Genomic DNA, 27,218 nt, shown 5'->3' on the forward strand with positions numbered 1-27,218 from the left:
CTTGGTAGTGTTTTTCCATCACTAGTTTTGGATGAATCAATAAACAGCCTCCAGTCTTCCATTTGTATTCAATAACAAACTCATTCATCAGACTGGGAATGTTTGAGCAGTGCACTAAATCACCTTCTTGTTAAAAAAATTGGAAAATGGCTGATCTCTCTTACTTTACATGTAAATGCTGGTTCCATCTGCCAATAAGTTCTTTTATTTTCTTTTAATCTAGAGCCAAGTAATTCAGCTTTTTCTTTCGTTAAGCCCAGATCCCTAACCAAATCGTGAAGCTCGGTCTGAGTAAACAATTTGGGCTCTAGAATTTTTGTATTACAATGGAATTCATCATCATCTGGTTCATCTAAATAAGATTGTACATCAGAAAATACTTGTGTTGCAATTGAATTTAAATGATCTGGTGGTTCAGGAACCAGCAAATCTACACCATGTCCTGCTGGTCGGATGGCGGACGGAAGGTTAGGGTAGCTTATTACCTTCTTGTTTTTCGAATTATGACCAGTACTACCAACACTGCAAAAGTAGCAATCATCCGAATGATTTCTTGGCTCCCTCCATATCATAGGAACGTCAAATCTAAAGACTTTTTTCTCCTTTTTGGGCCATTCTCTCAGATCTTCAACACACACTTAACATACTTTATGCAGCGCCCAGGATTTATCTTGATCACCAAGTTTAGATCAAAAGCATGATAGATAAACATTTTTCACAAAGTTTGTAACGTTTCTTTGGTTTTTTAAACACAAATTTACCACAAATATAATATTTTACAACCCCAATTAGACATTGGACTGAGCGCATGTACAGGAAACGGGAAAGTGAGGTTATGTTGACAATAAACAAAACGCCATATGTTAACATAAAAATAGGATCGACCCCTTTTTCCAGCAAATATTTTTCAGCAGTGCTACCAACGTCATCTACATTCATTACACCTACTTTTTACATTATTTTAACTTTATAAATTCTTGAAAAAGTATCTCAGTTTAATAAATTTAACTGCAAAATGTGAAGAAATGGTGGGTGATACGGTTTTTTGAGTATCATATTTGGATTTCTCACCCTAAAAATCATAAGAATAAGATATTTTTACGAAAAAGTGTTTCCATCGTTGACCTGTGTTATTCAATGGAAATAACAAGAAAATGTCGCATGAAAGTAATAGGATAGTTGTGTTGCATCAAGAAAGTAACACGGCGATCATTGATATGCCAAACAATTCTGCATTGTACCCAAGTCCAAGTTCTAATAGCTGCAGGAAGAATACACTTCCAAAGCCGATGTGTTTCCTGAGCAGGCTCGGAAGTGAGTAGTAGCAATTGCATCTCAATGATGCAGCCGTCAAAGATTGAGATACTAAACGTGTAATCCATTGAGCTTTATTGCCATCTCTATACTGGGGTTGGTGGCTATAGCATAGTTACTAATAATACTCATATGGGCGCACCTGATCTGGTGTTCAAGAGCGTCTCCACTGATTATTCTCTAACCATTATTAGTAGATAACAAATATGTTGAACATTATAGGCGAAAAAAAGGTTTTCTTAAGAACCTTATAGTTGGTGCTACCCCTATAACAGAGAAACACAAATGAAAAGACAAAAACATAGCACTGATTGCGAAACGTGATGAGCCACAGATAAATTCCATAAGATACGAATAACACACAGTTCTGAAGTTAAGAAAGCGCAGTGTGCAAGGAAAGTGCTTGTTGTGCGAACAAGACACAGCCAGCGCAAAAGCACCTCCGACACAGAGATGCGAGCTGGTGCCAGTGCCATTGAGCTTAGGCACTTGCGAGAATACTACCATCGTCACGGATGGCGCTGAGGATGAAGATATCGACTCCGCCTCGGTCATTTACCGGCCGAGTACAGCCCGCCAATGACCGGACGACAACGGACAGAAGCCTACTCGGAGATAGAAGAGTAGCTCTCGCGTTCTTGGTTTCAGATCATCGTCCAGAGCTGACTTAGACAGGGAACGTAGTTTAGTGAACTCTTAGAATTGAACAGACAGTTGTTGTAAATTGCATTTGCATTACACTGTGAAGTTTACCTTCGACTGTTTGCGCTTAGCCATTGACGGCCTGTTTTGTGCTATATTACATGCAGTGTTGCAGACTTCATTATTCAACAAGCCACACAGATAAGTAAACTTTTAAACTCATTTGTGTGAATTTGATACTAATTTGTTGGAGTGTTGTACAACCTTCTTTCTCCTATCCTCCCCGGGGGCTAGCTGTATAATAGTGGCAGGGAGAAATTGTCTTAGCGGTTTTCTGCTCCAGAAGCCGTTTCACGAACTCACACACTCGGTCTACCGTAACAACAGTGGCAACATCCACAGCAGTAGCGACGAGGCGTTTACAAGCCTGGTGACGAGGATTTGCAATAGCAACAGTTTACAATGACCAGAAAAGTGATCTCAAAACTCATGTGAAAATTAAACCAGTGAATGTGGGCAGTCCATGGTCGATTTCAGTTTCTACCAATACTAAAGGAGAAGCATTTTCCATCATCGCTACACTCATCCTCAAAAATTAAGGATAATGCTGATAGGTGTTGAAACAACGCTCTGGTGGCGGTTTGCGGGTTTAAATCTCCTCGGGGTATGACCATGAGGTGGACTTGATTTGCGGTCGTCGCACGGTGGCGCTGGCAGCAGTCCACATACGCAGTTTTGTGTTGGTGCATGTCTGAGTACGGTGCAACGAGTAATTTTGCAGACGTTTCCAGACGTGCTTATGGTGACTGTGTATTGCAAATGGCTCATAGAACGCATATTGATGACGTTATGAGGGGTAGAATACTAGGGCTACTGGAGGCTGGTCAAACACAGCAGGTCGTAGCACGGGCCCTCCATGTGTCACAAAGTGTGATCTCAAGATTATGGCAACGATTCCGGCAGACTGGAAACGTGTCCAGGCGCTACAGTACGGGACGTCCACCGTATACAACACCATAAGAAGACCGATATCTCACCATCAGTGCTCGCAGACGGCCTCGTAGTATTGCAGGTAGCCTTGAGCGGGACCTTACCGCAGCCACTGGAACAGTTGTCTCCATAAACGCAGTCTGGAGACAACTGAACAGACATTGTTTATTCTCCCGGACACCTGCCAGGTGCATTCCACTGATCCCTGGTCACAGGAGAGCTAGTAAAGCTTGGTGTCAATAACACATTACTTGGTCATTGGAAAAGTGGTCCCAGGTCATGTTCACGGACGAGTACAGGTGTAGTCTGAACAGTGATTCTCGCCGTGTTTTCATCTGGTGTGAACCAAGAACCAGATACCAACCTCTTAATGTCCTTGAAAGGGACCTATATGATGGTCCTGGTGTGGGGCGGGATTATGATTGGTGCACGTACACTCATGCATCTCTTTGACAGAGAAACTGTAACAGGTCAGGTGTAAAGGGGACTTCATTTTGCACCAGTATGTCCGCCTTTTCAGGAGTGCACTGGGCCCCACCTTCCTCCTGATGGATGATAACGCTTGGCTCCGCTGAGCTGCCATGGTGGAGGAGTACCTTGAAACAGAAGATATCAGGCGAATGGAGTGGCCTGCCTGTTTTCCAGATCTAAGCTCCATCGAGCACGTCTGGGAAGCTTTCGGTCGATGTGTCCCTGCAGGTCTTTAAACCCCTACGACACTTCACGAGCTCCGACAGGCACTGGTGCAATAATGGGACACTACACCCCAGTAGCTGCTCGACTACATGATCTAGAGTAGGCCAACCCGTTGTGCGGACTGTTGACGTGTTCAAATGGTTCAAATGGCTCTAAGCACTATGTGACGTAACATCTGAGGTCATCAGTCGCCTGGACTTAGAATTACTTAAACCTAACTAACCTAAGGACATCACACACATCCATGCCCGAGTCAGGATTCGAACCTGCGACCGTAGCAGCTTCGCGGTTCCGGACGGAAGCTCCTAGAACCGCTCGGCCTGTGGACGTGTGCTTGGTGATTATATCCCATATTGATGTCGGGGAACATGCCCAGGAAGCAGTGACGTTTTATAGCACATGTGTTTCGGGACGGTTTTCTCAACTTATCACCGATACCGTGGACTTACAGATCAGTGTCGTGTGTGTTCCCTTTGTGCCTATGCTATTAGCGCCAGTTTTGTGTAGTGCCACGTTATGTGGCAGCATAATCTGCAATTATTCTCAATTTATGAGCATGAGTGTGGTATAAAGTAACACAATAAAAATTGAGAGTGTGTAGAATATTTCATTCCTAACGAAAAACTACCATTCATCCTATAAAAGCCACCTACTCAAATGACTCCAACATTGTAGCTGGTGATGCTCTATCTAAATGAGCGTGATGTGACTATTGAATGAACATTTCAATTTGCAGTACGCTGATGACAGAAACAAATCAAAATAACAATAAGAGGGTCAGTAAGCGAGTGAAGACTTTGCTGTAACGAGATGAGAGTTGGAATGTGCATAAAAATGGGTTGGTGTATCAGTTTCATAGACTCCAACCAGCGTATATTGCTGTAGGCGTGTCTACAGAGTACGAAATGAATTTTGCATATTTGAAACTTACGAGTGTTGTCGAAGTTTTATGAAACAAAGTAATGTTTATTTATAAGGAACTGACTAAATCACCGTAAGCCGTGGACATCTGCTACTCATTGCACTGCGAAGTTGTATTTCATTAATGATATCAATCAAATTTGTATTTCACAATTTGCTTGTCTCGTACAAGTGTCGACACGACGATGTGTGTGTGTGTGTGTGTGTGTGTGTGTGTGTGTGTCTGTGTGTCTGTGTGTGTGTGTGCTTGTGCGTCAGTGTGCGTCAGCGTGTGAACTCACACAGTGAGAGAGTGAGGGGGGGGGGGGGGGGCAATGGGAGGGAGGTAGACATGGAGATAAACAGAGACTAACAGAGAGCGGGAAAGTAATTTATTTCCAGCTATACAGTTTCACGTTATTTCTTTAAATTGGAGACATGAGGCGATTAGCTGTGGGACTAGTGTATTTAGTGGTTGATTACTTAGATAATCTGCTACAGCAGTTGTTAGTTACAAATTATATTAAACACAAGAATTCATATAGTCAGTTCCATAGCTGAGGAAGGAAAACTTTAATATTCAGTGGAAAACAAGTGGAGATTATTATTCGACCCTTTCCGATTCACTTATGTGATAATTAGCAGAATTACGTCAGATGCGGAGAGAGTTTGCCCGAAGTCATTGTTATGTCTCTTTGTGGCTATTGTGGTCAGATTGCGCATATACTTGATTTGGTTAAAGAGGAAGACACATAAGAGTATTTTCAGCGGCAGCTTCATCTTTGGTCGTATAGGTGTGCTACAAGTAGCAGACGTGACAAGAGCTGTTACATTGAAAAACCGCACAATTTTCGTAGAATATGAAGTGTTGTGATTTAATGTGACCGTTTGTCTCCTTATTTTTGTGATGTCATCCTCATTTTTTCTTCCCTGAGATTCGTGGGCATGATACGATCGTCGTGGGGTTAAACAGAGACTGCTCGCCCTGTACTGATTTTTCACAGACTGTACTCAGATAGTTACATGCCTCAATAATGGTGTTGAAGTTACAAATAAACCTTGTTCCACTATTCATCAACGAGGTTGTAGTCTTTATTAATACAGTTCACAAATACAGGAGTGCTTTCAGACAGGAGATTCAAATTAATTAAATTACATAATATGTATGTAATAAATCGAGACAACAATCGCCACGAGAGGACACCACTTCATTGATGATGGTAAGCGGTTCTGTCATCGCATGACGTTCGCGCTTCGAAAAGAAAATACGAGTACATGTGTTCAGCACAGAGTGCTATATGAGAATATTACACAGCCTCTTTTTTTTCACCTCAATCGATTAAGACAGTACAGCGGTGCCTGTGTCTCACTCGTACTGAAGATCAACAACGGCATCGTATGGAGGCCAATGACCCAATCGTTCTCAGCTTAGCTTGCACAAAAATTACTGCAAGATACTTTTAATGATCAATAATCTCTCTGAAGGCCGCTCTGTATTAGCTGAAAGACAAATTAATGGCTGATTACGGTATGTGTTCGGTCATTATGTCTCCCAACAATTCATTCTCGAGTTCACTGTTCCAGCCGTTGAATATTCTGAATGCCCAAATGTGTGTGAATTTCTAAGGGACCAAACTTCTGAGGTCATTGGTCTCTAGACCTACACACTACTTAAAATAAACTAACTTATGCTAAGAATAACACACACATCCATGCCTGATGGAGGACTCGAATCTCCGGCGGGAGGGGGAATATTCTGAAAAATGGTGAACAAATACGTATAAATGCTAAAATTCGAAGAAAGGAAAGTATTCTTCAAATGATAACAGTAAATTATGCCACATACAGAACTTTAGTCTTATTTAAAGCCAGCAAAAATACGTACACGGGCAGACAGTTGCAGAATAACTCTGTAGCACAAAAGACAAGGTGGAAATACAGAGGTATATTTACATGTTCTTGTTTTATCTATCGAATGGTGTGCATATCTGAGTGCATGGAATGTTCGCATTTGAAATACAGATCGCCAGCTTCTTTCATAGGATATCTACATTTCACATTATCACTGTATATGTAGTTAAAGAAGGAATGTGTGTATTCACACCACAGCTAGGCTGCACCAGTAACATCAGCGAGGAAACATGTACATCTTTTTTATAAAGTAATATCTTTAGTTCCCACTGATCACTATTTTCTTAAACAGGGCACTTTTGCCAATGCAGTGCATTTTCGTTCATCTACAGGGTGGTATCATCCACAATGCTTCAAGAGCTCAGCATCCCATCTACACTCCTGGAAATTGAAATAAGAACACCCTGAATTCATTGTCCCAGGAAGGGGAAACTTTATTGACACATTCCTGGGGTCAGATACATCACATGACCACACTGACAGAACCACGGGCACATAGACACAGGCAACAGAGCATGCACAATGTCGGCACTAGTACAGTGTATATCCACCTTTCGCAGCAATGCAGGCTGCTATTCTCCCATGGAGACGATCATAGAGATGCTGGATGTAGACCTGGCGCCTCAGTTGGACCAGCGTTCGTGCTGGACGTGCAGACCGCGTGAGACGACGCTTCATCCAGTCCCAAACATGCTCAATGGGGGACAGATCCGGAGATCTTGCTGGCCAGGGTAGTTGACTTACACCTTCTAGAGCACGTTGGGTGGCACGGGATACATGCGGACGTGCATTGTCCTGTTGGAACAGCAAGTTCCCTTGCCGGTCTAGGAATGGTAGAACGATGGGTTCGATGACGGTTTGGATGTACCGTGCACTATTCAGTGACCCCTCGACGATCACCAGTGGTGTACGGCCAGTGTAGGAGACCGCTCCCCACACCATGATGCCGGGTGTTTACCCTGTGTGCCTCGGTCGTATGCAGTCCTGATTGTGGCGCTCACCTGCACGGCGCCAAACACGCATACGACCATCATTGGCACCAAGGCAGAAGCGACTCTCATCGCTGAAGACGACACGTCTCCATTCGTCCCTCCATTCACGCCTGTCGCGACACCACTGGAGGCGGGCTGCACGATGTTGAGGCGTGAGCGGAAGACATCCTAACGGTGTGCGGGACCGTAGCCCAGCTTCATGGAGACGGTTGCGAATGGTCCTCGCCGATACCCCAGGAGCAACAGTGCTGGGAAGTGGCGGTGCGGTCCCCTACGGCACTGCGTAGGATCCTACGGTCTTGGCGTGCATCCGTGCGTCGCTGCGGTCCGGTCCCAGGTCGACGGGCACGTGCACCTTCCGCCGACCACTGGCGACAACATCGATGTACTGTGGAGACCTCACGCCCCACGTGTTGAGCAATTCGGCGGTACGTCCACCCGGCCTCCCGCATGCCCACTATACGCCCTCGCTCAAAGTCCGTCAGCTGCACATATGGTTCACGTCCACGCTGTCGCGGCATGCTACCAGTGTTAAAGACTGCGATGGAGCTCCGTATGTCACGGCAAACTGGCTGACACTGACGGCGGCGGTGCACAAATGCTGCGCAGCTAGCGCCATTCGACGGCCAACACCGCGGTTCCCGGTGTGTCCGCTGTGCCGTGCGTGTGATCATTGCTTGTACAGCCCTCTCGCAGTGTCCGGAGCAAGTATGGTGGGTCTGACACACCGGTGTCAATGTGTTCTTTTTTCCATTTCCAGGAGTGTAAATGGTTTCTACTTAAACTTTATTACTTTGTGACTCGTTGCTAAGACTTGATGCAGATGTTGACACCTTGGGTACTGACTTGTAGTACAGCATACAATTTTCCTGTACACTGATGAACCTAAACACAATGACCACCTGCATAATAGATTGTTTGTCCGAGTTTGGAAGGAAATACATCACTCAAACTGATCAGGCGAATTTGATCGCCGAGACATCATTATAATGCTGTTTAAACCACTGTAGACATGTTCCGTCTACGAGACACGGAAAATGTTACTGCTTTGAGATGACATCATCATGGGGGAAAACATCAACATGAAGGGATTCAGCTTCGATTACTACAACAGGTCCCATGCAAGTGCAGGAAATTGTCTGCCTTAGCGTAATGCTGCACCCTCCAGCTTGCGTTCGTGGCACGCTGCACGTTTCGAGTCTCCGTTCACCTCGATGTCGTCGTTCGTGTAGAAGACCATCGACCTAGTGTAGCAAAAGTGTTATTCAACCGAAGAGTCGACACGTTTACATTAGTCGAAGCTCGAATCCCAATGTTCCCGTGCCCACTGCAATCGTAACTGACGATGTCGTTGGGTCAACATGTGAACACGTGGGGGTGATCTCCTGCGGAGCTTCAAGTTCAACAATGTAAACTGAACGATGTGCTCCGAAACACTTTTGCATGTACCAGCATTGTGTTATTTCGGCAGAGATGCCACAGATGATCATTTAATCTACTTTGCAGATCAGACAAGCCTCAAAACCCTTAGATCTGGTAAGAGTTATGGAGTATTACCGAGTAGTGGTAATCTCTCTGCCTGCTACTTCTTTCCGTACATGCTCACGCCGGCCTCACGAGGACATTCGACCAGCCTCGTCGTTTTTTGAGACACACGTTCTCAGCCTCTGCGTAATAATAATCTGCTCTTTGCAGCCCATAGCTTATTTATGGAGATCCCCCAGCCATGTCTGTCCGCTTACATATCTTTGATACCGCGTCACGTTCCCCCAAAGCCACCAGGTGGCATCCAACATTGCGGTGGGCGGTGGTCATACTGTTTTGGTTTAGCAAGCTCGAAAGCCACAGTTTCGGGACAGTGGTGCGGTTTCAGTCATCAAAAAGGTTTTTAGAATCTATAGTCCACACAAATCTTCGAACTTCCTTCTTCAAAAAATGGTTCAAATGGCTCTGAGCACTATGGGACTTAACAGCTGAGGTCATAAGTCGCCTAGAACTTAGAACTACTTAAACCTAACTACCCTAAGGACATCACACACATCGTTGCCCGAGGCAGGATTCGAACCGGCGATCGTAGCGGTCGCGCGGTTCCACACTGAAGCGCCTAGAACCGCTTTGCCACTCCGGCCGGCCTTTCTTCTTCGCTGGCTCTACCGACGGAAATGGTGCAGAGGTAAGGCACTGCAATCTTATGTGGGAAGACACTGATTGAAATCCCTGTCTTGCCATTCACATTTAGATTTTACGTGTTTACTTCGAATAACTCAAAGAAAATGCCGGGTTTGTTCCTTCGAAACAGAAACGGCCGATCTGCTTCTCCATCCTTGCCCAACACGAACGTGCACTCTGTCTCTAATGAATCCCTCGTCGCCGGAAAGGTAATTCCTAATCATTATTGCTCCTCAGGATTTCCCATTGTGCGTGTAGATTTTCAAGGGATAGTTATACTGAGGTGACCAAAGTAATGCGATTTGCGCATATACAGATCGCAGCTGTGTGAAGTAGACAATGTATAAAAGGGCAGTGCATTAGCCGAGCTATCATTTGTACTCAGATAATTTATGTAAAAAGGTTTCCGACGCCGTTATAGCCGCACAGCGGTAAGTAACAGACTCTGAAAGCGGAGTGGTAGTTGAAGCTAGACGCAAGGGCCGTTTCACCTCCAAATCTTTGGAGAATTCAGTATTCCGTGGTCAACAGTGTCAAGAGTGGGGCGAGAATATCAAATTTCAGGCATTACCTCTGACCACGGACAACGCAGTGGCTGACAACCTTCACCTAACGACTAAGAGGAGCTGCGTCTGTGTAGGACTGTCAGTGCTAAGAAACAAGCAACACTGGCACAATGTGGGACGGACGACGAACTTATCCGTCCGTACAGAGCTGCGAAATTTGGCGTTAATGGGCTATGGAGGCAAACGACCGACGTGAGTGCCTTTTCTAACAGCACGACACCGCCTGAAGTCCCTCTCCTGGCTCGTGACCATATCGGTTGGACCATAGCCGGTTGGAAAACCATGGTCTGGTCAGGTGAGTCCACATTTCAGTTGGTAAGAGCTTTTGGTAATGTTCGAGTGTGAGGCAGACGCGACGAATCCATGGATCCAAGTTGTCAAGGCACTGTGCGAGGTAGTGGTGGCTCGATAATGGGATGTGTTTACATGGAGGGGACTGGGTCCTCTGGTCCAACAGAACCGATCACGGGCTATAAATGGTTATGTTCAGCTACTCTCAGCCATTTTCAGCCATAATGGACTTCACGTCCCCAAACAACGATGTCATTTCAATGGACCTCAACTAATAGTGACTGGTTTGAAAAGCATTCTGGAAAATTCGAGCCAATGATGTGCCACCCAAAGCAACCCATATGACTCCCATCGGACCTTTATGGGATATAATCGAGAGATAAATTCGTGCACAACTTCTTGCACCGGCAACATTTTCGCAATTATAGACGGGTATAGAGGCAGCGTGGCTCAGTATTTATGCAGGACGTTTCGAATAAGTTGTAGAGTACTTGCCACTTCGAGTTGCTGAGCTACGACGAGAAAAAGGAGGTCCGACACGATATTAGGAGGTATCCTATGACTTTCATCAAATCAGAGTACAAAATGCTGACTTGGTAAACATTTAAATGCTCCAGCCATAGTATCGCAGTACACCACTAAAGGAGCCGAAAGAAAATGATGAAGTCCACTGCCAAAGTATCAGGTCAAATTGGTTTTCTACATTCGAATGCCTACAACGCAGCAATAATCAGCACCTTAATATTACATAGGGGCTGGGTGGTTCTGACGCGTTGCATGTGGTGTGAATGACGAAGAACGACGTGGTAGACTAGCCCTCTGCGAAACATCCGATGTCACAAGGGAAGTGAAGGCCATGGTGCATTTCACAATCGAGTTACTAGTGGAGAAAGTGAAAGTCCTCAAGGAACTGGTTTTCTAGTTGTTTCGTGCCCATTTGGTTCTGCGACTATTCGTGACCCAACCAAGAACGACGAACAAATGCAGCAGCGGAAATGTTGCAGCTGTTTTAGGCCGGTAAAAAACACTTCTCTAGCCGTCTTATCACAATTGAGGAGTGGTACAACATCGTTAGAAAGTAGCAAAGTAAGCGTTGAAAACATGTGACTTCAACGCCGCCGAAAGTGGCAAAGACGCAATCATAAGCAGAAAATTCCTGAGGTATCACGTTTGTAGTCCTCTTCCCTGGTGCACCTTCCTTATTCCCATAACATAGCGTTCCGTGACATCTTACTCTTTCCTCAAATGAGAATACTTTTCGTTGAAGGTATTTCCAGACAAGCTGTCGTGAGAAGATACTCAGTACATGGTAATATTTTTTAAATGCGAACATTTTTGGTTATGCTTTACCGTAACTGTTATTGACATTAAATGAAACAACAAGTTTACTGTTCATTTATCTCCACGACGAATTTCAAAGGTTTAAACCTCCATCATCTGGTGCATTTACGTTTGTTGGTATGACATTTGTGTGTCTGTTGAGTTAACGATTTTTTGTAGGAACTTGTGGCACTGTCTCCAGTGGCTACAGATTCGCTATCGTAACACGTCACATGTATGCTGTCATGACAGTATACATGTGATAATGAAAAATTTCTGACAAGTTCAGTATTGTCAGCAGTGTAGAATCAGTGGAGCCGTAGTAGTCTCATATGAGATGGGTTTTCTGAAACTCGAAAGACAGTACAAGTAATTTCTCTGAGGTTTTGGGTTTACAACTTATTATGAAAGTGTCATCATCATAAACTAGCAAGATGTGTAATTTCTCTCAGATATTTGGGTGAATCGGTCCACAGTCGTGTTTCTCATAAAAACGAAGATTGTGAAAGTGATTCCGGTAGGGACTATTACATTTTTGACGTGAATGGTGACAAAATATTGTAAATAATAATTAAGGGTGGTGGCTGTCGGTAGGAGAGGATTTCATTCGAGCAGTGGGAAGATTAATCTGTCACGAGCGAGAAGCACCAGCTGGGAATGTGGCAGCTGTTCATCACGTCCCCAGCACGGAGCCCTGTGGCGGCCGTAGCGACCGGAAGTGAGCGAGTGAGTCAGCAGTTCCGGCTGATCAGCCACAGGTGACGGGAAGTGCAAACACTGCGGTGGGGGCCACTTCCCACGGTCGCGACAATTACTCTGCGACCCTCCCGGCTGAAATGTTACACTGCTACCTACGACTCCGGCGGCTAATTCGGTCTCGCCCACGGGGCTCGCTTTGTGTCGACTCACGTTTGCATGTGTACACACGTTACTAAGTAACAGTTAAAAGCTGTGAACAGTAGCAATAACACTCGACACAGCGTTTAAACGAAATAGAGATTAAAGCAAGATATCTTGAAACAAAGACAGTAAAAGGTCAGACAAGTTTCCTACGTAGAAAATAGAGGCCTTCTGTCTCTGGCATCTGGAGATACAACCGTTCACTGAAACCACTGGTAGGGAAATGAAACGATGCAAAACTGATTTTACAGAAGTCATTTGCTACTTAACGCCGCTCGGGATTGGCCGAGCGGACTATAGGGCTGCAGCCATGGACTGTGTGGCTGGTCCCGGCGGAGGTTCGAGTCCTCCTCCGGGCATTGGTATGTGTGTCTGTCCTTAGGATAATTTAGGTTAAGTAGTGTGTAAGCTTAGGGACTGATGACATTAGCAGTTAAGTCCCATAAGATTTCACACACATTTGAACATTTTTTTGCTACTTAACAACAAAATTACTCGCCAGTTGGTATATCATCACGACAATTTTTAGATTGCAGGCCACATTTCGGGTGGATACGCATTTATGTCCTTCAGTATGTTGGTTTCCATTTCTTTTTGCAACTCCTTGCAACTAATCGTTGCTAACTGTTTCTCGTTTCGGTGGAATTCCTCAGCACACAGGAAAGAGGGTGCTCTGGAAGTTAAAAGCACCAAAGATACAATTCAGACTTGCCACTTGAGAACAGAGGCAAGACTTGACGAAGATCAATACATCTTCATAATACATGCAGTCTTAGAAAAATTGTTCACATAACAAAGTGGTGCAAGATTTTTGAAATTCTCAGAAACACAAGCTATTGGAGAAGAGGGTAACACATAGTTTGTAAAAGAACCAAGCGAAACAGAAGAATCAGAGATAAACACAGAGATGCCCATGTTAAAAGGTGTAAAGTAGGATTGGTGCCTTCTTCTCCCATTTTGCAATTTGTAAATGGAAGAATCAATTACACAATAAGAAATAAGTTTCAGGAGTGAATTAAAATTCAGGACGCAAAAGTGTCAATGACAAGAATTGCTAATGGTAATGGCTTCCGTAGTAATATGAGAATGAATCACAGGACATGCTGAATACAATGAACACTAATGTTCGCAGTATATGGGCTGAGGATAAACGAAGAAAGACTTAAGTAATATTCAGTAGCGGATATTTGTTTTACAGTCAACTACAATTTAACAGTTGGGGATAAAGTCGCAATGAGAAGGAATTCCAATACGTTGTAAGTAAAATAACACATAAAAGACGAAGCAAAGTTGACATTAAAAGCAAACTAGCACAAGCAAAGAAGGCATTCCTCGCCAAAGAAGTCTAGAGTATGGCGACAAAGAGAGCATCGCCTCTTTCTGCATTGTTGCCAGATTTATTCACGATAGCGGATCCAAGATGATGGCCATAGATGTGGTGACTTATCACTGACACCATGGCGGGAAATTTAAATTTTGGTGGGAAAATAGGTCAATTGAGCTTCCTCCACTAACATGAAACCACCCACCTCCCCTCTATCGCCTCCCCACCTACCCATCCCTGTCCACCCCACACCCTTCCCAATATGGAAATTAGTGGGAAAAGAACTCAGCCTATGCTGGGCTACCGGATAGGAAGGAAGTAAGTCTCTATTTTGTACGCAGTGCTGTATATTGACAAAATTTTAATTATCAGTATCGTCAAAATTATCAGCAACAGCAAACGGATTTTGGTAATAGAGGTTTTTCCCCACAACAACAACAAAGCCAACAGGTTAGCATACCTAACCAACAATGTAATGTGCAAGGTCAACCAAGCTTTGATGTTTCGCCGCCTACACGTATAGCGTCAGCTCTATCAAATAGTAACGCCCAGCAACAAGGAAATCACTACGTACAGAAAACACACCATTTCAACTCCTGTCGCAATGCGCCGTATAGCAATGACTTTCATGACAGACGTAAAAGTAATGAGCACAGATTTCAGGGTACATTTAATAACAGTAGGTCTTACCAGCAGCAGAATGAACCACAACAACAGATTATCATGAATGAACCAGACAGTCGGTATCATCCCGACCCTAATACGTCAGGAAGAAATAACAGAACAGTACAAATAGTTGAAATTCCACAGAATCCTCCCACAAATAACAGTACTGCAGAAGGAATTTGACTAGATACAGTACAGGTTGCATCTTCTAGCAACGTAAGCAATACTTTTGACACACAGAATCTTGTTCACGAAAATGTTATTACTTTTGACGACATCCAAGACACACTTTTGCATGAAAAACCAGTTATTAAAAAAACCATTTCCCACCCTGTCACTGAAGTAAAGATTGGATCATACACATTTTCAGCAGTAATATATTCTGGATCACCTATGTCAGTTATAAATGAGGAAACTTTCAGGGAATGTAACAAAGAGAATACCTGTCCTACGTTACCATTAGGCAAAACTAAAATAAAAGGAGCAGTATCTGGTAAAGGAGTAGACGTAAAGTTACAGACACACTTATCATTTTGTATTGCAGGTCATACGTTCCACTCAAACTTTTGGATTGTTCCCTTATTAACAACACGTTATTTTAGGAACGAATTTTCTGGTACAACATGACGCAATTATTGACTTTCAAAATTCCTATTTAATGTTAAAGGATGAGAATGTACAACTGGCATTAGAATTTCAGCACGCTTTATCTGCAGAAGGACAGGCAATTAATCGAATAGACGTCATTTCTACATCACGTAACATAGATTATCATACCACATTGTTCACAGATACGTACTTACACAATTATAATACACCAGACGAAGCTGACTATGACGTTACGCAAATGATTTCTAATAAAGTAAAACAAAGCAGTGCAAATACAGACGACGAACGTACGCAACTAAGCAAAATTCTTTTACAGCAAGCTGCAGTTTTTGACGAAATCCCTGGTACTATGTCCGGTTTTATGTACGAATTTCAGGTTAAACAGCATGACACATTTAAAGTTAAACATTATCCTATTCCGTACATCCGTACACAAAGTATTGTGGCAGACGCACTATCCTGTTCTGTCAGCAATAATCAGCAAGACATCGCAACCAACTTCTGCCAAGCAAATTTCAGCGTCATGTATATTCAACAAGTTGGATTTGGAAATTTCATTTCGTCGTCATTACGAGACATACCACAAGAGCAGAGCAAAGACAACGTATGGAAAGAAACTGGTAAGATAGGAATAACGTTACCATTAGAAGCCATTATACTGTACGCAATAATATTCTGTTTCGCCGCTCTCACCCTGACTGCATCAACTTGTTATTATGGATTCCTGACGAGCTCGTTAACAAATTAATTTGGTATACTCATTTAAGTTACGTACCTTATGGAGCCAGAAAATGTTTTCTTATACTGAGACGGAACTGTTACTTTGCGAACATGGAGAAAGATATTCGACGAGTTTTAGCGTCATGTAAAATCTGCCAGAAAGCTAAATAAGACACGACTTCACATATTCCTCCGTTACATTCTAATGCACCTATTAAATTGAGACATATGGCCGCTGTAGACATTTTTGGTCCGATTCCCAGATCTAGTAGAGGTTTTTGTTACATCTTTGTCGCTGTTGAACTCACTTCGAAATTAGTTACCTTCACTCCCCCAAGCAAAACCACGGCGAAATCTATTTCGAATGCATTTGTAAAACATTTTTTATTTCATGTAGGTCATGTATTGAAAGTAATTTCCGACAATGCACCACAATTTCGATCTTTGATATGGACACGTATGTTACGAGCTACAAACATTTCTCCGATCTATATATCCAGGTATCACGCTTCTTCGAACCCTTCTGAACGACTGATGAAAGAAATTGGTAAACTATGTAGAATATACTGCCATAAAAGACATATTGATTGGGATACACACATACTCTCATTCCAGGATGTATTTAACTCCATACCAAATGAATCTACTATGCTATCTCCGACTGTTATATTAAAAAACGTTGAACCACCTAACAAAATTAAAGAATTGATATCCTTTCCTACATCTCGTCGACTACGCCACCATGAAATAATTGACATTGCGCTCAACAACATCAAACGTGCCGCAGAGCGCCGGAGAAGACAGCAAAAACAGGCTTGTACACGCCGTGACTTTCACATAGGACAGAAAATATTAGTATCCACACATTATTTATCCAACAGAGGAACGAGTAGATGCAGTAAATTGAACTTTTATACGCAGGTCCATATAGAATTCGCAGCATTCCTCACCCCAATGTAGTGCACATCAAAACTTTGAGAACCAGAAAAAGCAAAGGCAATCACCATATTTCCAATATTAAACCCTTTATTGAATGAACATACTTCATGATTTAACACACTGTAATGCCATTTCCAGATATTTATATGACCACTTACTGATGATTATATTTTTTCTTGGCAAGTGCCCGGCAAGGTAAGGTTAGCAGGTCTCTTTTCTTGTCGTTATAAGTCAGACTGTGCCCATTTTCCATTTTTTTTTTTGTGTATGTATGATTGTTTTCCTATAGAAAGTAGAATTTTTGTCTGTATGCACTACGAAGTCCTTATGATATAACAAACACCAGTTAACTTTGAAATTTTTCTTTATGATATCTCAATATCTTGACTATTCTACATTTTTTGCTATTACATTATGATACTGTGTGTACATTTTTTGCACTTGCAAACTGTCTATATTTTTGACCTAGTATGTTTTCTGTCATGCTATGCTGTATGCTTTGTTGTATCACTAGAAACAAATTTTCATTTAATGGGTATATGATTTAAATGCAAGATATTAATCCATATTCCTCAATTTCAGAAAGCAATGACGTGTAAAAGAAATAAATTAAACAAACACAGTGGTTTACTATGATATGGGAATTTCACCTTCGGAAGGAAAGAAAGAAAATGCAATATCTTGTCATGAAGAGTAAATGGATCAGAATTAACAAGCATTAACCAGAATATACTATACACATCGTATGATAGCAGTCTTAACTAATTATTTTTCTTTCAGAATACGAGGCGGTTGATGCAGGCTGTCAGACAGAACTACGCATGTTAATTTTAGTTGTGAAATATGCTAGAAGTAAGAAACTCTATACTATGAATAGTTGTATGAAGTAAATGGTTATACGAGTAATGAATAATGAAGTGTCTATTTTTTGCAGATGATAAGAAATGATGATGAACAGTTATATGAAGTATATGGTAATATGATTAATGACGTTTTTCTTTGCAGATGATAGTAAGGATGAAGTTAATATATTTTCTGTTACTTAAGAAATGCTATGTAGTTATTTAAGTATTTGTTGCTGTTCCTTTTGACAGTATGTCTCATGTCACATGGTATAATGATTGAATGTTTTGGGAAAGACAGCTAGAGTACATACATATTGAGTACACTTTTCATTACCTGTTATTTCGAAGTTTACTACTTTTCAGCATAACATACATTTTATTTCTTTCAGCTCAATAATCCACTTTGTATTTTTTCCAGGAGAAGTTTTTCATGATATTAATATGCTATAAGCACTTAGTTATTAAACCTGTTCTAATACTTGCATTTTTTTACCCAGTTATGTATCATTTATGAATGTGATTACATATACTCTACTTATTTCATAACCTTGCTACAGCTGACCCCTGACAAATGAAGTTATTAATCTGTATTTCCAGAAATAAGTCAAAAGCAAATATTTTCATGGCCAGCAATTAATTATCGATCCCAACGCAATGCATCGCTAGCAAAAAAAAATTTTTTATTACCAGTTCCAAATATTACCAGTATACAACTAAATAATGCTACCAGTTTAAGATATATTTCTAGTCCTAAATGTAATGCTAATTTCTCTGATGTATTGAATCCATTGTATCTATGTACTATTAGACTACGGACCTTGAGTAATAGTTACAATGTGTTACCTTTTAAATATGTCTTAGGTCACTTGAATGATGACTTCTGAGTAATACTGAATGATGTTTTGTAATAATGCATAAATGCTATGCCAATAATTACTGTAATGAGAAGACTTATGATGTCAATAATTACTGTAATTATGAATAATGTTCTGTAACAATTACTGTAATGAGATGACTTATGCATAAATGCTATGACAATAATTTCAGTAAATAATATTTTGTTACACTCTATAAATGTTATGCCAATGATTACTGTAATGAGAAGACTTATGATGCCAATAACTATTGTAATTAGATAACTTATGAATAATGTTCTGTAATAATTACAGTAATGAGATGACTATTGCATAAATGCTATGCCAATAGTTTCTTAAAATAATATTTTGTTATACTCTATAAATGCTATGCCAATAATTACTATAACGAGATGACTTATGAATAATGTTCTGTAATACTCCATACATAGTACACAAATGTTTAGTAAATAGCCAATGAATGCTAATAATTATTCAGATCAGTTTATACATTAGTGTAATTCTGAATGATGACTAGTGTAAGACTTAATGTCCTTCACCTTTTCACCTCATTACCAGCAATTACTGCAATATCTGTATGTCCTGTCCATCCTCGTGATCATGGAGCACTATATTTGGTTTGTCCACTAATTCTATGTTGATGTCAGAGTATGGATTATAAAAGAATGTGGTGTTGACATATCAAATTGTCCACCAACTTGAACGATGGAGATGTTGTTATGGTCCTACTGTTTGGTGTACCTAATGTACTACCAAAATGATAACATAGAATATTAATACAACATTTCAGTGTCTTGGCTACACTGATAAAAACTTCAGGGGAAAGAACTTCAGATTGTCTCACTTGGCGTTGTGCTTCCGTAGAAAGATACGGACTTTCAGTGCAGCTACGTGCAACCCACTGTGCTACAACCATGATGCTATCCTTCCCATTCCTTTCCTAGTTCTTGTAAAATGTTAGAGACTTATACAGTGCTTACGCACTTTATTTCATTTCCTGATGTATTCAGTACTTGTAAAAAAAATGGGAAAGACATATACAGTGCGTGTGCACTTTATGTCATTTGTTAATATTTTGTACTCATTGCGTATACATTGCGTCATTTCTTAATATGACCTCAACTCAGTGCGGGTGCACTCTATTTCATTTCTTAATATGTTTTACACTTATCAATATGTATATACTCTCTGACTGTACACTTGGTTAACTAAATAGATTATACAAAAATTTGTTGCTCGTGGCAAGTCCAACTGACTCACCATCGCTGTCAAATTCTTGCCCCCCCCCCCCCCCTCCCCACAGTGGAGGATAATGTAAGGGGTCCATGATTAAAGAATTTGTTGCTAGCGCACTCGAGCAGGTGTAATTTCAATGGATTGCTCACGCGCTGCCTGCAATATGTAAGGTACAAGAGAATCTCAGACAAGAGAGCAGTGTTGTCAGCAGTAGGAACTGTGTAGCAGTAGGAGTAAGTAGTAGCTAGCAGTCGTGAGTATCGAGTTGGCTGGGCCGGTCGTGGGGAGCGATGGCAGTGCCTGAGCGTTGTAGTATAAGGTGAAAGCAGCCTCGCACATATGTAGTATTGTTATATCAAGTCCCATGTAAATGCTTTTAAAAAAATCTCTTAATAATAATCTTTCTCATAAAAAGTAACTTTTGACAATAATTCATTTCAATTTAAAGAATTTACTAATTTCTCCAATCCTTGGTCATCCCGATTATTGCAAAGAAAAATCAGTTGTTCTTTTATACATGACAAATCTATCGGCCAGCATTGCACTCGGATGTGCCAGAAAAATTTCTTATAGGAGCAGATATATATTGCGTTATCCGGCGACCTTATTGAGGTAAGAATTTTCAATTTATTCATTGTGATCTTTCAGGGCCATGACGCAGCACTGCTGACGTCCAAAATTTACCAGTTTAAATTCACAGTCAATTATTGAAAGGTTATAAGTGAGTCACGTTTTTATTATTCCTAGGTTACGGAATAATAAACTGTTGGAAGGTTACGCTGAATGTGAATGAAATAAATAATTATATTGTTTTTACTGTTGGTAGGTTACGGAATTTATCTGTTGGGCAGTTACACAGAATATGAATTATATAATTATACTTTTTACTGTTGGGAGGTACTTCAACTGTGTTACGCTGAATGTGAATGATATAAATAATTATATTTTTACTGTTTGGAGGTTACGGAATAATTCTGTTGGGAGGTTTCGGAACTTTTCTGTTGGGAGGTTACAAGGTCATCCCTGTAAAGTGTACTGGGTAGGTATAACGAGCCGACGTTTTCCATTTTCTTGTCATTCAAAAGTTGAATAATTTGCGCTCTTCCAGTTTTCGACAAATGGATTCAAACAACCGATCCGTTTTACTTTCTTCAAAAGCGGTTACGGCGATGAACATCAGGATCATTTCAGACACCTTCCGAAAACTGTTTCGAGAGAGGTTTACAAGAAGAATGTTTCAGATACGTCTGTGTTCAGCTGACTTTCATTCAGTGACCTCACAGTGGAAGTCGTTTATGACTGGATCACGTATTACGTGTCAACCTTCATGTCTACTTGCACTTGAAGTTCCATTTGTGCGTAACGTAGGTTATTTCCATTAATTAGACGTTATTGAATGCATTCACTCTTCCAATTACAACATTCATCTGCGTTTGCACTAATGTGGTCGAGGATTCCTTTTTGTGTGTGTAGTTATTGTCTATATTTAATATTTTTATGGGATCTGAAATTTAAAAACCTCTCTCACACGGGCCTGATTTAGCTTCACTGATCAGGATATTAAAAAAACATGCATATACTAAGGGAATTTTCATTCACAAAGCAGGCTTATCACATTCACACAGTTCAATACTGTTCTATCCTGATTAAATTAAGCTTAAATTCCATAAGGCAGTGAAGCAATTTCGAAGTCTCGGTGCGACGAAAATTGTCGGTCGATCTCCTGAAAACATTTGTAATAATTATTAACTTTCGGTGATCACATGGGGAAGACCGGAGATCTGCTGGTAAGACCGTGTCAGCCCATTTATTGAAAGTAATAAACTGGATATCTTTAGCGTACAAAACGGCATGTTCGTCCAGTGTAAATCAGACCTTCCCCACTGATCCCGTGCAACACAGCGTAGTAAGCAGACGCTGTCAATAATAATCAGTTAAATAATACGCAAACACACTTAGTTTTGGTTTAGTTCATCTATTAAATTCCTTCTCATACAGAATCTCATCAAGATGGCGACTAGCTCAACGATACATACATATACATCTTCCTTCTTTCACGGCTAATCAGCAAGATCTGAATCATTCTTTTCATAAGAGAAAACATAGATAGCAGAGAAGCTATTCCACGGAGTAAATGCAGGCTCCAAGGAATAATAGGGCTTGAAACTACTTTGCATTGATAATCATCGTATATTAAAGTTTATGAATCGGTAAGATAAGAAGAGATATTTCGAGATATGTACTGAGTTATATAATTTATAAAATTTCTGAAAATATCGCGGAGAGACAGCTGCAAGAGACATTATATATGTATGGCAGTCCGTAGCTCATTAGTTTCTAATCTTTGCGTTTGTAGATTAAATTCTGATTGTGTATTGCGAGAGAATGTTACTTTGCATTATTTTCGCTGGAAGGTGAAACATAAGAACGTTACGTTTCATATGATGATTATGTTTATTCAAATTCTGCATATGCGCTACGGCATACCGACTGACTGAGTCCCTGCGTAATGCGTCCGCCCACCGCTGCGCCTCCAAGCTCTGATCCGCATGCACGCACGCTGCGGCGAGTTACGAAGTTTCCTGCAGAATTCAGGTTATAGTGGGGCAGTCAAAGGGGAACACTAGGTGTCACTACAAACGGCTTCCTGTAGAAGCAAAGGGAGGACTGAGTCCCAAAGTCATAATTTCCCGGGGTCTTGGACGTGCCTCAAGAATGTGTAAGGTGGAATGTAACCAAACAGCATGTACAAAAACAATTCGAAAAATGTCCAGTCACAGGAACGAGCCGCCACTGTAATTATAGTAAGCCGATACGTCCTGTAAACACCTCAAGATAGCGGGTGGTTGCAGAAACTGAACTACAGGTTCAAATGGTTCAAATGGCTCTGAGCACTATGGGACTTAACATCTGAGGTCATCAGTCCCCTAGAACTTAGAACTATTTAAACATACTAACCTAAGGACATCACACACATCCATGCCCGAGGTAGGATTCGAACCTGCGACCGTAGCAGTCACGCGGTTCCGGACTGAAGCGTCTAGAACCGCTCGGCCACCACAGCCGGCGAACAACAGGTGAACTGACGGCTGTCCACGCATTCGGGAGGACGACGGTTCAATCCCGCGTCCCGCCATCCTGAATTAGGTTTTCCGTGATTTCCCCAAATCACTTCAGGTAAATGTTGGGATGGTACCTGTGGAAGGGCACGGCCGACTTCCTTCCCCATCCTTCCCTAATCCAATGAGACCGATGACCTCGCTGTTTGGTCTCTTTCCCAAACAACCCATTCCGCTATGGACGGCTGTCCAGCAATATTACGTTACTTGTGGACACACCGTGACTGCATTCCAACAGGCTTCCTGCTGGCACGTTACCGTCCCTAGCACGCGCTCAGGAACCCCATTACCGATGTCGCTGCCAGACACCCAAGTATACTCTTTTTGTAGGTCTTTAACGTACGTGATATTTTTCTTTCCTGGGACCACTCTTATGAAGCGATCGTGCCAAATTCTTTAAACCTATTGAATGATAATTATCATCAATAATTCAAGTAATAATAACAATAGTAATTAAAGGATCAGGAAGTTATTGAAAAACAAATTTAATTCCAGTAATACCATCGAGGCAATCAACAGCTGGCCCATATCCGTCATTAGAAATAGTACAGGCTTCGTGAACTGCAAACAAGTTGAGCTGGATAATGTGGACGAAATAACAAGAAATCTCGTGACAACTCACATACAATTTACTCTCGAAGTGCCTTCGACAAATTGTAATTGCATATAAAAGCAACAGCCAGAGAATTTTTGCAAGTGAGTTAGACGCGTCAAGAAGAGGAGTATGCATTGAAAGACTATGTGTAAAATTGCTGAGAAACAGTCTACAATGGAAAAAGTCTCCATGTGAAGCAAATGAATAATCAATAACGCGATGCGGCCCTCCACTGACAGACTGACAGACTGCGCAATAAGGCGTAACAACCAGTCGTCAAATGTGTGGACCCTATGCCAAGAGGTTCCCTTATTCATTTGGAAAACAAGAAAATGTTGTGGGGAAGGCTAACCAAAGGCTGCATTTTATTAGCAGGACACTTTGAAAATGTAACAGACCTACTAAGGAGACTGCATACACTACGCTTGTCCGTCCTCTTTTAGAATACTGCTGCGCGGTGTGGGATCCTTACCAGGTAGGACTGACGGAGTACATCGAACAAATTCAAAGAAAGCCAGTACGTTTTGTATTATCACGAAATATGGGAGAGAGTGTCACAGAAATGATGCAGGATTTGGGCTGTAAATCATTAAAAGAAAGGCGTTTTTCGTTGCGACGGAATCTTCTCACGAAATTCCAATCACCAACTTCCTCCTCCGAAAGCGAAAATATTTTGTTGACACCGACCTACATAGGGCGGTACGATCACCACGATAAAATAAGGGAAACCAGAGCTCGTACGGAAAGATATAGGTGTTCACTCTTCCCGCGCGCTATACGAGATTGTAATAATAGATAATTGTGAAGGTGGTTCGATGAACCCTCTGTCAGGCGCTTAAATGTGATTTGCAGAGTATCCATGTAGATGTAGAAGTTGTCGTGATATTTATGCAATATCTTCTGCACAAATGTACACTCATGCTCATATACGAAGGGTAATTGCAGAATGTGGTGCCACACAACGTATCACTAGACAAAACTGGCGCTAATAGCATAGGCACTTACGGAAAACACACACGACTCAGATCTTTAAGTCCACGGTGCTGATAAGTTGAGAAAACAGTCCCGAAAAGCATGCTCTACAAAACGCCACTGCTTCCTGCGCATGTACCCCGATATCAGTATGTGACATGATCACCATGCACACTTTAGGAATCTTACTGGTAATTGTTTAAAACCGTGGCCCATTGCAAAGTTATTGTGCACTGCAGTGAAATTTTTTATATTTACGATATAACAAATAATCAACGAAGGTATAAATGATAGAAAATAAATGGAATTTGACTTTCATAGGTAAGAACGAAAGGGCGTGTACAGCAGAATGAAACAAGCAAATAATCCTAACTAACACAGATCCGAATACGAATGTCTTCCCCGATACGACGTGTAATGACTGAATACGTGAGCACCTTAGAGTTTCTGAAGTTCCAAACTTCACATATCTCCTTGAGTACGAACATATTACAACAGATGTACAAGTGCTCCACAATGCCAATGTTAATCTGAACGTAGGCTTCATCACTTCTCTTCGTCGATAACCATGCACGTTCAGAAATCGCAGGCGTGTTCTGAGTGCACAGACATTTATTCTTGGAGATCATCAACTCTATCAGTAGTGCTAGAATAACCGAAATTTTTCAACATCGCCACATAAGAATTTTACACTGATGAGACAAAAACATTATGACAACCTGGTTAATAGCTTCTTGGCCCATCTTTGGAACGCGATACATGACTGATTCTGCGTATCAGGGATCCGACAGTTTATTGGTAGGTTTGTGGAGGTATGTGGTATTAGGTGTCTACGCACAGGTAATGTAGTTCACGTACTCAGTGATGGCGCTCGTTAGCAGTCCACATTGGCCATGTAGGATTTACATGAGGTTAATCTGGTCACTGAGACATCAACGTGAGTTCATTATAATGCTCGTCAAACCACTGTAGCACGGCTGTGGCTCCGAGATACGGACAATTATACTGCTGAAAGATGGCATCATCACTGGGGAAGACTTCAAGCATGAAGTGTTTCCGGTGGTTCGCAGCTGCAAGCGTGTCTTGGATTACTACCGCAGGTGCCATCCAAGCACAGGAAGGAGTATGTCTCCCATAGCATAATACTGCTCCCACCAGCCTGCATCCGTGGCGCGCTGCATGTTTCGAGCCGAGAATTACTGTATGTCTTTCATCTCTGTTTAGGTGTTTACTTAAATTGCATGCTATCTCTTGTCTTCCCTGGGTATCATGTTCAGCTCTGCATAGAAACGTGTCCCATGATAACCTGTGTGCTGATATGTTAAAGTATGACTTAAAAAGCTGCAGATTTAAGCAATAATACAATTATAATCGCAAAAATAAGAAAATGGCCATCACTTTCTTCTTTTTTTTTTTTTTTGTCATCACACTACTGACTGGTTTGATGCGGCCCGCCACGAATTCCTTTCCTGTGCTAACCTCTTCATCTCAGAGTAGCACTTGCAACCTACGTCCTCAATTATTTGCTTGAAGTATTCCAATCTCTGTCTTCCTCTACAGTTTTTGACCTCTACAGCTCCCTCTAGTACCATGGAAGTCATTCCCTCATGTCTTAACAGATGTCCTATCATCCTGTCCCTTCTCCTTATCAGTGTTTTCCACATATTGCTTTCCTCTCCGATTCTGCGTAGAACCTCCTCATCCCTTACCCTATCAGTATACCTAATTTTCAACATTCGTCCATAGCACCACGTCTCAAATGCTTCGATTCTCTTCTGTTCCGGTTTTCCCACAGTCCATGTTTCACTACCATACAATGCTGTACTCCAGACGTACATCCTCAGAAATTCCTTCCTCAAATTAAGGCCAGTATTTGATATTAGTAGACTTCTCTTGGCCAGAAATGCCTTTATTTCCATAGCGAGTCTGCTTTTGATGTCCTCCCTGCTCCGTCCATCATTGGTTATTTTACTCCCTAAGTAGCAGAATTCCTTAACTTCATTGACTTCATGGCCATCAATCCTGATGTTAAGTTTCTCGCTGTTCTCATTTCTACTACTTGTCATTACCTTCGTCTTTCCCCGATTTACTCTCAAACCATACTGTGTACTCATTAGACTGTTCATTCCGTTCAGCAGATCATTTAATTCTTCTTCACTTTCACTCAGGATAGCAATGTCGTCAGCGAATCGTATAATTGAAATCCTTTCACCTTGTGTTTTAATTCCACTCCTGAACCTTTCTTTTATTTCCATCATTGCTTCCACGATTACAGATTAAAGAGTAGGGGCGAAAGGCTACAGCCTTGTCTTACACCCTTCTTAATACGAGCACTTCGTTCTTGATCGTCCACTCTTATTATTCCCTCTTGGTTGTTGTACATATTGTATATGACCCGTCTCTCCCTGTAGCTTACCCCTACTTTTTTCAGAATCTCGAACAGCTTGCACCATTTTATATTGTCGAACGCTTTTTCCAGGTCGACAAATCCCATGAAAGTGTCTTAATTTTTCTTTAGCCTTGCTTCCATTATTAGCCGTAACGTCAGAATTGCCTCTCTCGTCCCTTTACTTTTCCTAAAGCCAAAATGATCGTCACCTAGCGCATTCTCCATTTTCTTTTCCATT

The sequence above is a fragment of the Schistocerca americana genome, chromosome 4, assembly GCF_021461395.2.
Source record: "Schistocerca americana isolate TAMUIC-IGC-003095 chromosome 4, iqSchAmer2.1, whole genome shotgun sequence".
NCBI lineage: Eukaryota > Metazoa > Arthropoda > Insecta > Orthoptera > Acrididae > Schistocerca > Schistocerca americana.